The sequence below is a fragment of the Canis lupus genome, chromosome 1 (genome assembly GCF_048164855.1).
Source record: "Canis lupus baileyi chromosome 1, mCanLup2.hap1, whole genome shotgun sequence".
Lineage (NCBI taxonomy): Eukaryota > Metazoa > Chordata > Mammalia > Carnivora > Canidae > Canis > Canis lupus.
In genome coordinates this window covers 19,807,772-19,820,385 of record NC_132838.1, presented here as the reverse complement: position 1 = coordinate 19,820,385, position 12,614 = coordinate 19,807,772, and the positions used below count along the sequence as shown (strand labels likewise).

Here is a 12,614-nt window from a genome sequence, read left to right as displayed (position 1 = left end):
TTACCTCAGTGGGCAGCAATATGATATTGAAGAGTCCTAAAAGGAGATATTTGTTCAAGAAATATTTTGCCACATCTGACATTTGTATGCAGGACACATACATATATTGTTTGGGAAATGAATTGTGAGGCTGTTGGGTTGATGGAATCAGTGGGGCCCAGGGTAGGAGTAGGGAGAGGAAATGTTGAAGAGGGAATGGCTTCGAAGCTATTTTGTGGGTTGAATAAATAGGACTGATGAGCAAGAGAAGAGTTGAGACAAGATGATTTCAGAGACAAGATGATTTCCCTGGTTGAAGGGAGAATGGCAGAGATGTTAACAGATACAAACAACTCACAGAATAGGCTTTGCGATTGTTTGTAATAGGAGACATCTGCCTCTTATAGTGTTGGGAGATGGAGTACAAGGAGAGCAAAATTCCTCCAGTAAAGAAGGGGCATGATAATGAGATAGAGGCGGGGTGGGATTTCTCCCCCCCCCCCCAAAAAAAAAAAAATAAATGCTGGATTATAGAGCATGGGTTACACAATAGGTAACCTTTTGGGTGTGTGTGCTTTCATTAGGATATTCCAGATATGGGGTCTTCCTTAATTCTTACTACAGATAGGTGAGTTAGTTATTATCATCTTCAGATGATAAACCTAAAAAAACAGATAGAACAGGCATTGCAAACTTTTTCTGTAAAGCACTAGATAATAAAAATGTTAGGCTTTGTGAACACACAATCTCTGAACCACAGATTCAACTCTGCCATTAGAGTGTGATAGCAGCTACAGACAATAGGTAAAAGAATGAGTATAACTGACTTCCAGTAAAACTTTGTTTACATAAATAGGCAATGGGCTGGATTGGCTTCTGGGTCATAGCTTGCTGAACCCTGCATCAGAGATTGTCTTATCCACAAGGCTGTGGATAAGTTCTTCCATGGAATAGCCTTTGCTTCATTTTTGAAAACCAGTTCAAAGGAGTGGTTAAGAACCTGGGTTCCAGTGATAGGCATATCTGTGTTTAAATTACATCTCTGTAACTTGCTGCCTGTGGGTGACCTTGGGCAAGTAACCTGCAATAGCCAAGGTCACACATATAACTGAAAATGAATCTTTGTAAAGGAAGCAAAGGGTTATCAGTTGATCAGAGATGTGAAATATCATTAAGACTTGGGGAATAAAAAAGAGTGGTTAGTAGTTAGGGATGTCATTGGTGATCATTAGAAGAGCTGCTTTGGCAGATTTAGTTAGGTCAGAAATCATGGTACAATGAGGTAAGAGTGAGGATGAGCTAAAGTAGAAGTGGAGAGGTGCAAGATGTTTCTTTTGGAGGGGAAAAAAAGAGTAGTAGCTTCATTGGCTACAGGGTAAGAGCTGAGTTTTACTTTGTTAGGAGCTCACTGAACATTTACGTTAGTGGAGGAGGTAGTTGGTAGAGCCATATCAGAAGGACATGTGTTGATGATAGAGTTAACTGAAGAATTTACTCTGACTAGATATTGCTTCCTTTTAATTGGTATTGATGAAAGAGATGGAGGTGAATTATAACCAAGTGATATTCAGTGGAAGAGGAGAAAAGTGGGCTGTAGTATCTACTAAAAGGAAGTAAGTAGTTTTTAATCCCTTGAAGGCAGAGTCATCTTTATTTTAATGCCCTGTAACACCCAATATAAGTCATGTCCTGTACTGGGAGTTACAAGATTTGTAAACTATGAATAACTAGTAAATCATAGATAGCACGTGGTAATATTTGATGAACACATAAAGAAATACGTTAAAGAGATGGTTTGAGCACATCAGGTGATCTTTTTGATGAACTTTCTCATCAAGCATTTGCCACAAACACTGGTATTTGGTGGGGAGATCTTGAAGGATGCCTTGGGTCAATGGAATTTTACTAGTGAAGCTAGAAAGCCTTTACTGCCATGAAATTCATTTCTTAGGCCTAGTGTGTACAATTTTCTATATGGTGCCTTTGTATCTTAGGCATTGTGTACCAATCAGAGTCACCCTATTTACATTGAAAAATTACGAGGTTGAAGAAATTGAAAAATGACCAGGATGATTTATCTTTTATGTTACATTTTTCTCTGTTGTCTAATTAGTCAAAAGCCTGAAAAAAAAATGCATGGGCTATATTTGCAAAGGTCAGTAGCTTTGTATTCTGTGTAACTAGGTGAGAGAATGGAATTTAGAAGTCAAATCTAACCTACTGAGAACATGCTCCGTGTTTTTTGCTTACAAAATTCACTCTAAAAAAATTTTATACTGATTGAATTGACTTTATGATTCATTGTGAAAAGGGCACTGTAAGGTACGGACAGGGACAAGCCATATGACGTTATATACAGGATACCAGGCCTTGTCTGTTGAACCATTTATGGCCTTAGAAAAATTCTTATGATATGTCTGACCTTTGAAGAATCAATTAAACTTGCTTAACATTCTACTCCAAAACTTTAAAGAATATTTTAATAGGAAATAAGAATATGTTGATTGTTTATTTTAGAAGTATATATAGACTTAGTTTTTGGTTGTTTTAAGTGGTTATTAGAATAAAAATTTCACATTATACTAATTGTTGTCAAGTCTTTAATAAATAAAGGAACCTTAGTGAGCTGTCTAGTCTTAAGAAAACAAAGGGGTAAGGGTGCCTGGGTATTTCAGTTGGTTAAAGTGTCTGCCTTCGGCTCAGGTCATGATTCTAGCTAGGGTCCTGGGATGATGTCCCACATCAGGTTCCCTGCTCAGTGGGGAGTCTACTTCTCCCTCTCTCTCTCTGCCCCTCCCCTTCCCCCTGCTCATGCTCTCTCTCTCTCTCTTTCTCTCACTGTCTCTTTCAAATAAATTAGTAAAATCTTAAAAACAACAACAAAAAAGAAAACAAAGTGGTAAATGTCTCTGTAAGAGGAGAATAAACTTCATTGAGTGCCTGTGTGATGGGTGATTCTCTTTTAATGGGAATAATAATTAGAAACCAAATCTGGATGCCGCATGCATTCATTGCTCCCGGGATGACATTGCATCCAAGCCATCTTAGGAGACGGAGCTAGATAATATGTCTGTTTATCTGCACACATCTGTGTTCCTCTGTTTTCCTAGATATATTAAATACCATCAGTTAACACTGTTACTTCCACGTCTAATCAGACACCACAGTGTTTGTTCTAGCTTCCCTTCTTGATACACTGTTACTCTCTTCTCCAGCTGTGAGAAACCTCATTCTCATTGTTTCAGAGTGTTTACTGTCCCTTGACTCACAATGGGGTTACATTCCAATAAACCCACTGTAAATTGAAAACCTCTTAAATTGAAAATGCATTTAATGTGGCCCACCAGACATCCATCGTAGCTTAGCTTAGCCACCCTTACCTGTGCTCAGAACACTTAAATTCACCTGCGGTTGGACAAAATCATCTCACACAAAGGTTATTTATAACTATTAAATTTATCTCATGTAACATATTGAATATTGCACTGAACATGAAAAACAGAGTGCTGATGGGCACAGGTCGTTGGCAGCATGTCAGCCACTGACCCTCATGCCCACTGGCTGAGTGGGAGCCAGGTCGTCTCTCCCATCACCAGAGAGAGTCCCACCCCATGTCGCTGGCCCAGGGCGAGATCACAAGTCAAACTTCCAAGTACAGTTTCCACTGAGTAGTATCACTTTCACTCTATCATAAAGTCAAAGAATCGTAAGACAGGGGCCATTGTATTTGCTCAATTCACCCTTTATGTAAATAATTTCCTACACACCTCAAGCCCCCTTAGGTGTGCTAGCACCTTTTTTTCAAAGGGAAAGAGCATCATTTCTTTTGTGTCCTTAACATTGTTCTTCTTTTCACCTTCTGCTTCTCTTGAGATATTATTGCTTGTGTGGATTCATTCTTGTGTTTCTTTCAGTTGAGGCTTCATTGCTAATGTGATATTTTATTTCTAATTCTTTTTGAATTGTCATTTTATTTCTGAATTTTCTAATGCTCGTTTATGCTGTTCTTTCATGTTGACTATCATTTTAAAAATGTTCTTCAGCTTGTTTTGAAATCAGCATATTCATGCTCTTTTAGCAAGTCTGTTGTTTTCCTTCTCATTCTTATTCTTTTTAATTATAATAATTTGACCTCAGTACTTTTCTGTTGCTGAATATTTTTTTTAAAGATTATTTATTTGACAGAGGGAGAGCGAGCGAGCACGAGCAGGGGAGAAGGGGAGAGGAAGAGGGAGAGGCTGAAGCAGGCTTCCTGCTGAGCAGGGAGCCCAATGGGGGACTTGATCCTGGGTCTCCAGGATCCCACCCTGGGTTGAAGGCGGCGCTAAACCGCTGAGCCCCCCGGGCTGCCCACCAGATAGGTCTTGTAGCTGTTTTCCATCTGCTTGAATTTTGGGATTGGTGGATACATTTTGTCACCTCATTTGATTGAAAATATTCTCCATATGTTTGAATTATTATAATTGCTTTTTTCTCTCTATGTGAGGATTTGGAAAAATACAGTAACCGTGTTGCCATCAGCGTCATGATCTTTCCAGAATCCCTTAGAGCTTCTATATTCTTGATGTTAATTGTAAAATTCAGTAATAAATTAGTTAAGGAGAAATTATATTAAGCATTCGTTTTTAAATTTTAATTGTGTATTTATAATTGAACTAGATGAGGCATATCTGTGAATATGTTTACTCCCATCTGGATCAGTTGTGGGTTTGAATTTAAGGGAGTGTATATGTGAGAACATCCTTAGCCTGCCAGCAGGTGACACACTCTAGCCTAGAGATTTCCTCATTATTGCCTCACCTACTGCCTGTGCCCACAGTCTCACAACATAGTAGTTAGGGAGAAGGACTTCAGACTTTACAGTGAACAGTTAGTGACTTTTTTTCCCCCACTTCTTCCCTCTGTGTTGTCAGTTGGTATCTAAACATTTCTAGAATGAAATTTTAGAATTTAATGTGAGGCTTTTGGGAAAGAGATTCCTTAAGGAATAATAAGCTTAAAAATTTTTTTGGAACCACAGATATAAAAGATTTAAGGCTATTGATTAGGCACAGGCATATAGGTAAGGTAATTGGGATCAGTTTCTGAACATGTGTTATTACATTGCTGTTATCACAGGCACCAGTAAGTCAAGAAAGTTAGCAAAATCCAGCTGTCCTGGCTCTATCTCCTCCTTTCTTTTCTTTCTTCTCTATCCTCCTTCCACAATCCATCCATCATATTACGTTAATCCTTCCTCCTTCTCCTCTTCTCTGTACAGGTGGTTCACGTATTTCTGTCCTGATTCTGTTGTCCCTTATTCTCTCTCCATATTTACCCTACATTCATGGGACTCTCATGTGTAGAATGTATGCTACATGTCGGTTGTGTGTGTGTGCGCGCGTGCGCACACACGCACGCACCCATGTGCACTTGCATCTTGTGTGGATATTTCCTAGAGTTTGGAATGAATGCTTTGAAGATTTCCAACTCAGGTTATTTTTCCAACTTTTTCTCCAGTTGAGTGGTAACAAAGTTTGTTACTATGAATACCTTAAGGAATAAAAGTAAACTTTCAAAACTAACTACATTCTTTAATTGAACAAATTAATTGAACTTACTTTTTGGTGATTATAGGATTTTTAGTTCTCTTCCCTTTTTTTAAGGATCCATATATTAGGACCAAATTTACTGTGACCATTGCATAATACCATCAAATATGACATATATAAGGGAACCCCCGTTTACTGAAACTTAACAAGCCCTGTGGCTCTAGTGCCTTGTTGGCCCTCTGCCTTGTGCGTGATAGGTGTTCAATGGATTTATGGGTGGAATTCATAGTTCATATTAAGTGTAATTCATCATATTATTCTGAACCAAGAAATAAATGATCTTTTCTATGATGGTTTTAATTTCAGAACACTTTTGTTTCTCCTTGGAAGTACATTAACAAACCACACTGTACTCGAGAAGAAATTTAGATTGTTGTGCAATGTATGTGAGATACAGCGAAGGAGAAATTCCTTTTACCATCTCACATAATAAATCAAATGGCAGACTGCTGAGAGAATAGGAACACTAGATAGATTTAACCCTATGACCTTTTCAATAGCCAGATCTTTCCAGCCCTTGTGTATGATACTTTATATTTAACTCTTATTTGGGAACTTGAAGGTATTTTGAAGTAATTTGTTAGAAATATAAATATTTGTAGCTACATATTAATGTGTTAGTACCTTGGGTAAGAGATAATTTCTTCTAATATACTTGAAATATCTGTTCTTTATTAGACTATATAAAAGATTTTCAAACTTCTTGACTTTTATAGCCTCTGTTAGAAAATAATTGAATCAGTCTAGTTCAGTAAACATTTATTGACTACTAGGTACTGTGTTTGGCCCTGGAGAGCCAAAATGAATAAGACATGATACTTACCCTCAGGAAATATAAATAGATGAATACAATGCAGTGGAGTAAGTGAGATAGCTGTGAGAAATGCAGAAAATATTGCAGAGACCTGGACTTGCTGAGGTGATCAGGATTGGCTTCTTGGAGGAGGGGACGTTGAAGAATGAGTAGAATGTAGTCAGGTGATGGATGGAGGTGGGTTTGCAATATGTTCTGGGATGGCAGATGCAAAGAGAGAAGTGGAGAATATCATGTATGTTCAGCAATGCTGGAGGATTGAAGAGAGGAGAGACAGGAAGTGGTGTGAAATGAGGCCGATCCATGCTTACCATGCGAAGGTGCTTAAACTTTATTTTTTACCTCACTGGCTTTCATACTTTAAAAAAACAAAAGAGCATTAGAATCCTTCCTTCAAAATTTAAATGAGAGCAAGTATGTGCAACAGATAGTAGAGAATGTAGAATAATATAAATTCAAGAATTGTTTGGGAGTGATATTTGACAGCACCTGGTGAGTAGGTACAGGTGATGAGGTTGACTCACAGGTTTTCTGACTGGGTGATTAAATAGGATTTGAGTCTATTGAGTGTAATATTGAATGTAGAAACAGGTTTTGTGGGGTATGATGATGAGTTACTTTGTATATGATGGAAGGATGTGGTGTTGGAATCTCCAATGGACACTTGGTACTTAAGACCGTGGAAGCCCATGAGATTATTCAGAGGTAGCAAATGGGCTGAGGTAGACTCTTGGGATACTAACCTTAAGGGGAGAAAGTGGAAACGATTTGGAGAAGGGTGAAGAGTTTGAGAAGAGTCGAGAGAAGGTGCTGACTTGCAGACTGAGGGGATCCAGAGTTTTGAGAAAGGTAGAGAGTGATTACTGTATCAAATGCAATAAATGTTCAGTATTGGAAGGACTGAAATGTGTTTGTCAATGGGGTCATCAGTACTCTTTTCCAGGAACATCTCTTCAGGGTGTTGGGGGCAGAAACTTGAGTGTGGTGGGTTTGGGAGTGAATGGGAAGTGTGGAAATAGAAATAGCACATGTAGGATACTTTTGAAAAGTTTGATCAGGAAAGGAGAAAGAATAGCTAGAGGAAAATGCAGTTTGGAAGGGGTGAGAATATTTGTGGATTCGGGTTAAAGAGACAGTAGAGAGAGGAACATCTAGATTAGGAAGGAGAGGAGGTAATTGATGACGATAGCTTCCCAGGGAACGAGAGAGTGGCAGATTGCAAAGGCTGAGGGAAGGCAATTGGCTTTGACCTGGAGTAGAAAAACTTTATTTTCTGAAATGAAGAGAGGGAGGGCAGACTGGATGTCTGAGTGGGTATATATTTCTGTGGGTATATATTTCTGTGCATAGGGGTTGGGAGTTGAAGAGAGAATATTCCTAAAACCTTCACATTTCTCCAAGAAGTTATAGGTAAGATTGTTTGTGGGGAGGAAGTAAGAACCCAAGTAGGGACTTGACAAGAGAGGAGGAGATGAGGAAAGGAGAGGGGAAGCTAGGGATGAGTAGGAGGATTGACTGTGAATTTGTAGTTGTAACGGGCTGTAATTAGCTATAGCAAAAGATACAGGAAAAAGTCGAAGGTAATTTTACTGCTCCTGAATTGCAGTTCTGTAATTCAGAGGTTAAAGGGCATTGAGGGTAGTTGTAAGAGATTGGTATGATTAACCAGAGGTTCTGGGACTGTTAGTGAAAGAGGATGAGGCTGATGATAGTTTTTGAAAAAATTGTGGAATCCGAGAACTGAATGCCACTATGATAATGTTCCCAAACTGTTGCAAATTGCAATCATCTGAGGATCTTTAAAAACTACTGGTGCCTGGCTCTTCCTTACGAGCTTTGTAATTGAATTGGTGTTCATGCAGCCTGCACATTGGGAATGTGACTCTAACATGCAGCAGTATGTGAACCACTGCTCTGGAAAGTGGAAGAGCAGGTAAGGTGGAAGATCTGGAACGAGAGAAGATTGTGCTCAGTGTGGAGATACTAACACTCAAGATTTCTGAGGTGAGGACACATTCAGCTGAAGTGGACTGGAGTTGAGACAGCCATGGAGTTGGGAGGGCAAGTATGGTCTCCGTCTTCAGCCCGGAAGACCCTGAAGCCCACTTTCCCAGTACTACTTGCTTTTCAGTGGGTGAGGACTCTGTGAGAAGAGAGGGCAGTGCCCTCTGGCCTGCTGATTGGGGAACAGGGATTGAGGATCTGATTTAATAATAAGACAAACATGTCTTATTCTTGTTTTTAGAAATTAATAGTGCAAAACATCTTTGATGCAAATAAAAAAACCCCACAAAGTAATGAAGCTAATGAGAACTTATCTAGAAGCAAGAATAACAGCAGTCGAAAACCAGCACTTATGATGTGCTGATATCAAAATGTCCCTTTATGGGCACTTCGTATGTTCATATGCAGTAGAATCTTTGTACCAATGCTCTGCATCTTGTGACTGTGTGACATCTGAATTTAGTACTGAAAGTCTAGAAAGCTGTAGTCCTCTACTAATTTCAAATTATAAATAGTAAACTATAAAAATAGCACCTGTAGCATAATTAGCACACGTAACTGTAGTAAGTCACTTTTTTTTACTAAGTGGTTCTTCCATGTTTAACATTGTGTCATTTGCCCTTGGACTTGGAATTCTCCTTAAATCCATTAGGAAGCCCCTTGCCCACCCATGGATCCAGACCATAAGTTGAAAATCACTGACTTGGGGTTGCAGGCCCTACAGTTAACCTTGGATAGAAATATATTAATCAGACAGTCATCTCAGGGAGGCGGTTCATTGCAGTGTCCAAGGATAGGAAGTATGGTTAGTTGTAGTGGTTGTGGTTGAAATTCCATACTGTGCTCTCAGTAGCCTGGAATTGGCAATGTATCCAGGGGTCTTTCTGTGATCTTCCACACATCTTTCTCTGAGTTTGTATGAAGATGCCCATTTTTTCATAATTACACTCATACTCGGAAGTAGTCAGCCTTGGGTGAGAGTGCTGTTTTCTCATGGCAGTGGATGGGTGTGAAGAAAGAGGTAGGAAAAAGAAGAAAGGAGGGGATTTGTCAGCATAAATTGGGATTTCAGTTTTCCACAGTGCCCTGTAATTTGGTTCCCTGGTCTGTATTTTGATAAATGTAGTACTTGCCAATTGCTGGGCCTGGAATATCGGTGCCTCCTCCACCACCTTCACCTGGGAAGCTTCCCCTGGCTAGCTCCCACTCACCTGGCTACCTCCTTGTGCTCCCACAGGCCTCAGTTCTGTGACCACTGTCTCTGGAAAGAGGCCTGAAGTTTTCAGGTAATGCCACCATGTCTAGCAGTCATTCGGATCTTCTCTGATCATCTGGCATGTGCTTTACATCTCTGTCCCAGTATTAATTCTTTTTACCAGTACCTGAAACAAGATCAGTTTGTTTACACATCTGTTTCTGCGTCAGGGTTTCTTAAGTTCAACACTGTTGGCGTTTGTGGCTGGATAATTCTTTTTCTGGGAGCTGTCTTGTACCCTGTGGCATGTTGAGCAGCATCCCCAGCCTCTACCCACTAGATGCCTCTAGCACCCTCTCCCAGTTGTGACTGACAGTGATGTTTCCAGACTTTGCCAGATGTCCCTTGAGGACGAGGGGTAAGTCATCTCTGGCTGAGATCTCGGAGGACTGTTTGATATTGTTCCTTATATTTCCAGTGCCTGGCACAAACTGTTCATTCAATCACTGTGAATAACCCAGAATTTGAAGGTTGATTAATATGGAGTGGATTCATCTCTCCTCACCTCCATCACTAAAATCTCTGCAGAACTAATGCTGAGAAGCCCTTGATACCTAGAAATACATTTCTGGCAGATACCAGATGATCCTGACTTCCTACATCCTAACCCTCTACTAGCTCTGCAACCTGTGTGATGGACTGGCTTGCCTCTTGGCTTCCATTAAAGTGGAGGCAAGAAGGTTGTAATGAAGTCAAATGGGCAACATGTTTTCACACATTTAGCACAATATGTATTCAGCACGCACTAGTTTAATACTCTTGATTGAGTGATTGTTTCATTCATTCTGCACAACTTGAGTGTGTAGTATAAGCTGGTCCCTGAGCTGGAACAGCTGGAGAGGCATGAATCACTTCCACACCCAGCAGGTCCTGGTGTTGAGGAGTTCCTGCTCTCATGAGCAGAATTGTGATGAGCTTTATATTACCTAAGGTATGAGCCAAGTGGGAGAGAGCCCTTGGGAGAAGACTGACCTGATGAGATGTTGGGAAGGCTTCTCTGAAGAGAGTCATTTGTGTAGAGGCTTGGTTTCAAAAGGCAAAGTGTAGAAGAGCATCCCAGGCAGAGAAGACGCTGTGCCCTGTGGGTGGGAGCAGTGAGTGCCCAGAGAGAGCATGGGGAGATGTATGCCAGGCTGGCAGCCATGAGAGAAGAGGGTGAAAAACAGGTAAGAATCTGCTTGGGTGTATTTTTGAAATTTGAGATTGCTCACCACCGTGACTGTGGGTGGATTAAAGCTGTTTTCTTTTTCTCCTGTACATTTTGCCGTTATTAGTCTTAGCTTTTTTCTTAGCAAGTTGGCTTTCCAGAATATCCTCTCGTTTCAGTCATTCACAAATGTGTTAAGGATTTGGAATACCCAGGAGGATAATTAGCCTAGGAGCATTTTTTTTTTGACAGCTTGCTTGCTTGTTTTTTTCTTTCTTTCTTTTCTTTTTTTTTTTTTTTTTTACAGTTTCTTTACTCCAGTTACTTTCACATGTGTCTTTAACATCCATTTGAGATAAAATGAGCTGGGTTTTATTGTCCCTGTTTTACCAATGAAGGGAATACTGTTGTGTTACCTGTTCTCTGTTTGTAGCCTCTCTCCTCTGTTTAGGAGACAGAAGAATTGGTGCAGGGGATGTTACGTGAATCATACAAAGACTTCTCTAATGAAGGAGGGGGGTGCCCCAGCCCCCATGGCTCCTGGTCTTGTGACTTTGGTGACTTGGCCATTTGGGACGAGTTGCGGCTTACTCTCTTGTGCTGGTGTTATGGAACTTTAATATATTAATCTTCTAATCTGTTAATATATTAATACCATTTGGATATTATTGTTATTCAAACATTATTTAGTAAGCGGTGACCTATACAAATACCTTTAGAAGATATTATCTTTATAAAAGATACGATCTAAGTGTTTATATTAATACATATATTTAACTTTTGGGTAATTTACATTTTATTTATGTCATGTGACATAAATTATTGTATAGTATCAAATCTTAAAACCTCTCAACAGGTTAAATATCCCTTTTTGGTTTATGCTTTTTAATGAAAACACATGAAAGTCAAATAACATCAATGAGTATATTGTCATCCATGCCAATTCATAAAATCTCCTATTCCAAATCAAATATTTAAGATAAATATGTGGTCTAATTTTTTTTTAATGTGGTCTAATTTTAACTTTCTGAGAAAGAACTCTTATTAACCTGTGAGTATTAAGTAACAGCAGTACAACAGCAGAGGGCACCAAATATCCATTTCAGTCTTAACACATTTTCTTGATCGCTTCCCTTTCTTCCTCCCTCCCTTCCGTTTTTCTAATACAACAGACCCTTGAACTGCAGGAGTTTGAACTGTTTGTGTCAATTTATATGTGTTTTTTTTCCAGTATGGTACAATATTATAAATGTTTTTTCTTCTTTATGATTTTTTTCTAGCTTTATTGCAAGAATACAGTAATACATATAGCATACAATATATTTGTTAATTGTTAAGTTCTTGGGGATCAGAAGTATACTGAGATTTTCTACATGAGGAGAAAAGGGGACTCTGTGCCCCTCACCTTCATGTTGTTCAAGTGTCAACTGTACTTAAAATTATTAATATTTAAACCATATATTTTTGTAGTAAATGGTGGGATTTTTCCCTTGGCTAATTTTAGAACATTTTAAAAGCACATTAAGATATCAGTGTGTTTTTTTATTCAAACCTTTTGCATTTAACATTATGTATCAAATTCTTTTAAAGATCTTTATTCAGTAGAATATCCTATCTATAATCAAGAATAAAATTTTTAATTTTTCCTACCAAAATATTCTTAGGTGATAAACCAGTTCTTTATACTATACTTAAGAAATCAAAAATTATTTAGACCATGCATTAGAAATATGACACCTCAATCATTACTTTATAAAACGCTATATTATTATTTGTCAAGTACATATTTTTCCTATATTCTATTTTAGGGCTTGGTTGCTATTT

At 38.8% G+C, this 12,614-nt stretch overlaps 1 protein-coding gene and 1 long non-coding RNA gene across 7 annotated transcripts in view; one reads left to right on the top strand and one right to left on the bottom strand.

Moving 5' to 3' along the window:
• WDR7 (WD repeat domain 7) overlaps window positions 1-12,614 on the top strand; it is a 353,105-nt gene that overhangs the window by 80,984 nt on the left and 259,507 nt on the right. The gene's annotated exons all lie outside the window — the stretch shown is intronic.
• LOC140631168 (uncharacterized) lies at window positions 8,962-11,056 on the bottom strand. The gene is made up of 3 exons (XR_012028805.1): window positions 10,616-11,056; window positions 9,600-9,770; window positions 8,962-9,371 (listed from the first exon to the last, which is right to left on the bottom strand). It is a non-coding gene; the product is annotated as an uncharacterized lncRNA (long non-coding RNA).